Here is a 4595-nt window from a genome sequence, read left to right on the forward strand (position 1 = left end):
CCAGCTTCCTTCCCTTCACTGTTGGTTCCCTATATATTTTTAGTCATTTCACTTTGTGTAGCCTTCATTTCTTCCTTCATTTTGTGACCAAGCTCAATCAATTCTGTGAGCATCCTGATTAATCAATGTTCTGAACTCTGCATCAGATAGGTTGGCTATTTTCTCATCACTTAGTTGTTTTTCAGGAGTTTTGATCTGTTCTCTCATTTGGTCTCAGTGCACCTGTTACATTGTAAGGATTGGAGCGTTAGGTATTCACCAGGGCAGGGCAAACCACTTTGCTGCATTGTCGCACTGTATGTGTGGGAGAGATCAGAAAGGGAACAATGCCGCTTGCTTGGCTCTCACCCCATTTTCCATCCATCACATCTTTCTCTTCCCACAAGCAAATTGGGCCCTTCTGGTGTGGATTTCTGGGTGTGTGGGCTTATGTACATTCTCAGACCCTGTGGGTCTCTCCAACAAACTCTCCTGAGAGACTGGAATTTTCTCCCACTGCCACAACACCTACAGGTTTTTACAGCCAGAGGTTTTGAGGGTTTATTTCCCCATGCTGGAACCCTGGGTTGCAGTTTGTCTTGCTCCTCAGTGGTTCCTCCTGGTGTATCTGCATATGAAGGTGGGATTGCTCAGTTTGCCAGCTGCTGCCTCACCTGCTCTGAGGAGCAAGACAGGTCCACCAGCTGCCACTTAGTTGGGCATCCTCTCCACTGTGCTTCAGCCTTCTGCCCCTCCTACCAGTCTGGATAAATATTTCTTCTTTAACTCCTTGGTTGTCAGACTTCCATACAGTTCAACTTTCTGGCAGTTCTGGTTGTTTTTTGCTTTTAAAATGCTTGTTATCCTTCTTTTGGTTGTGTGAGGATGTGACATGTATCTATTTACACCTTCATTTTGCTAGATATAAGTAGTGCTACCCCAGGTTTTTAAATTTTCATTTGCATGAAATATTTTCTCCATTCTCTCACTTTCAGTCTGTGTATATATCTCTCATTCTGAGGTGGGTCTCTTGCAGACAGCATATATAATGGTCATTTTTTCTTCTGCATTCAGCTATCTTATGTCTTTTGAGTGAAGCATTTAATTCGTTTACCTTTAAGGTTATTATAGATAGGTACTTTTTTTCCCATTTTTCATTGTACCTATGTTCCTCTTTTTGTTTTTCTTAAAGCATTCCTTTAACATTGCTTGGTATGCTGGTTTAGTGGTTAAGAACTCCTTTAGCCTTTTTTTTAGGAGGATGCTGGGAAACTCTTTATTTCACCTTCAATTTTAAATGTTAACCTTGCTGGGTAAACTATTCTTGGTTGTATGTCCTTATTTTTCATCACTTTGAATACCTCAAGCCAATCCCTTCTGGCATGAAATGTTTCTGTTGAAAAATCATATGACAGCCTATGGGTGCTCCTTTGTAGGTAACTAATTGTCTCTCTCTTGCTGTCTTTAAGATTCTCTCTTTGCCATTTTAATTATGATGTGTCTTGGTGTGGACCTTTTTCTGATTGTGACTCTCTGTATTTCCTGAACTTGTGTGACTTTTTCCTTCACCAGGTTGGGAAGTTTTCTGCCCTTATTTCTTCAAAAAGTTTCTCTATCCCTGGCTCTCTTTTCCCTCCTTTGTTACCCTTATGATGTCCCTGTTGTTACATTTTATGTTGTCCCTAAGATCCCTCAAACCAGGGGAGTCCAACCTTTTGGGTCTCTGGGCCACGCTGGAAGAATTTTCTTGGCCACACGTTAAATACACAAGCACTAATGAAAACTGGTGAGCAAAAAAGAAAAAGTTCCATGCATAATTTTTGTGATATCTGCCACCACAAAAAAAGTCCTCACATAATAACCCTAATTATTCAGTGGACCTTTTGATAATCTTTTAAAATCATCGAGCAGGTTCCAACTTTGTGATCACCTATATAGAAAATGTATGCACTAAGTAATAAAATGTCATTGATGTTTTTAAATATTTTTATTATAAAAGTAAAAGAAAATAGGGCAACATAAAACTGGTGGGAGGTTTGACATTGTATTTGAGAAACTAATACATCAATATCTGGTTCGATTAAAGTAGTTGCAATTCTCAGTTAGTTCTCAAGGTGCTCATCAGATATTTTAGTTCTAATTTTACTTTTAATGTGTTTCATTCTTCCAAATAGTTGCTCACAAATGTAGGTATTGTCAAATACTCATGACATAAATAAGGCATGATTGTAAAGCAAGGGGTATTTGTCTCTGGAAGCATAAGACCTATAAAAGTCCATTAAAAAGATATGATCAAATTTTTCTTAACTTGAATATCAGATTGCAGCTCTATTCATTCCATTTGAAAATTGGCAGGTAACATATTTATGTCAACTGAAAACAGAGTCACAAATATAGCAAAATATTGATTCTTTCCTCAGAAATCTTGAAATCTGTTTTCAAATTTTTGTATCAAATTGAAAAGCAAGGCTGCATATTTTTTGCTGTTCATAAGACTGTTTTTATCCAACGTGTCAAATGCACAAAATTGTTTGCTTTATTTTGAGCTTGCCATAATTTCTGTTTTATTTGGAATGCTGTTATTGTTTGAAACATAGTATTGATAAATTAATTTCACCTTGAAAACACATGTTTAACTTATTTAAATTAGCAGTTAAATCCACTAAAAATGCTAAATCTGGAAGCCAGTTTTCATCATCAAGTTCCAGCACAAATTTGTTTTTTGATACCATAAATGACTTGATAACGTATCACAAATCATTTAATCTTTTCAATGTTTGGCCTCAACTTAGCCATCCTACTACCAAAAAGTAAATGATGTCTCCATAGTCGGCATCAATACTTTTAACGAATTCCTGGAATTGGCAATGATTCAATCCCTTGGCTTTTATGAAATTCACAGTCTTGATGTTGATTTGCATGATGTCATTCATTTTTAAAGTTTGTGTGCATAAATTTTCTTGAAGTACTATGCAATGACACTTCATCAAACATGAGTTTAGGGTGGCAATTGCATCATCTATTACTTTTACAAGTTCCTGTTTTTTATGTACCATCACCGGGGCACCATCAGTAACTATACAAGATATGTTGACAATGGGCAAAGAAAATCGCTTTAACATATTTTTTACAGCTTTGTGTAAATCTCTTGATTTTGTTGTGTCATTTGCACAAAAAGCCACTTCTTCAGTGACATTATATTAGTCAGCAATACCTCTAATAAAAATGATAAAAATGGCAACTTGAGCCATATCTGTAGCATCAGTACTTTCATCCATTGCCAAAGCATAAAATTTATAATTAGCAACTTTACTCTCCAAGCTTCTTTTGATAGATTTTCCCAAATTCTTCAATTCACCTGGTTATAGTCTGGTGAGACAAACTGATTTTAGAAATATTCCCCCTTTTTCCAGGGCAAATTATATCTGCCACACTTTCTATACATCGTTTAATATATTCAGCATCAGTAAATGGTTTGGACTTTTTTTGTTATTAAAGATGCTACCACTTTCAGCCAAGATGGAGGTGTAGGTAGACACACTGTGCCTCCTTGCACAAACAAAAGGAGGACAATAAGAAATTTAAAAACAAAAAACAACCAGAACTGACAGAAAATCAAACTGTATAGAAGTCCAATAACCAAGGAGTTAAAGAAGAAACATTCATCCAGACCAGTAGGAGGGGTGGAGACAGGCAGCTAGGCAAAGAGGACTTGGGGTAAGGCAGCCGCTGGAGGACTGGTGTGGTCAAAGCAGCGGTTGGTGGTCCTGGCGAGGTGGTGGATTGCAGACTGGGTGGCCCCACGGTCACATGCAGATAAACCGGGAGGAATAACTTGGGAGTGAGACAGATCACATAACCCAGAGTTCCAGCTCAGGGAAATAAAGCCACAAATCTCTGATTGAAATCATCTGTGGTGGTTGCAGTGGCAGAAAAGGAACTCCCAGCCTCACAGGAGAGTTCGTTGGAGAGATGAACAGGATCCTAGAATGTACACAAGCCCATCCACCAGGCAATCAGAAGGGCCCAATTTGATTGTGGGTAGAGGGGAAAGTGACTGACAACTGGCAGAGAGCAAGTGGCACTGTTCCCCCTCAGACCCCTTCCCCACATACAGCATCACAACACAGCGATATGGGTTGCCCCACCCAGGTGAATACCTAAGGCTCTGCCCCTTACTATGTGACATGGGCACTGCAACAAAAGAAATGGCATAAATAAAAGAAAAGTGCAGATCCCCAGAAAAAATACAACTAAGCAATGAAGAGATAACCAACCTATCAGATGCACAGTTCATAACACTGGTAATGAGGATGCTCGCAGAATTAGTTAAATATGATCACAAAGTAGATGAAAAGTGAAGGCTATACTGAGTGAAATAAAGGAAAATGTACAAGGAACCGACAATGACCTGAAGGAAACCAGGACTTAAATCAATCGAGTGGACCAAAAGGAAGAAAGAATCATTCGGCCAGAACAGAATGAAGAAACATGAATTCAAGAAAATGAGGAGAAGCTTAGGAACCTGTAGGACACCTTTAAATGTTCCAACATCCAGATCATATGGGTACCAGAAGGAGAAGAGGAAGAACAAGAAATAAAAAACTTATTTAAAA

Source organism: Sturnira hondurensis, unplaced genomic scaffold, assembly GCF_014824575.4.
Source record: "Sturnira hondurensis isolate 20B ecotype Veracruz unplaced genomic scaffold, ASM1482457v3 Scaffold0019538, whole genome shotgun sequence".
Lineage (NCBI taxonomy): Eukaryota > Metazoa > Chordata > Mammalia > Chiroptera > Phyllostomidae > Sturnira > Sturnira hondurensis.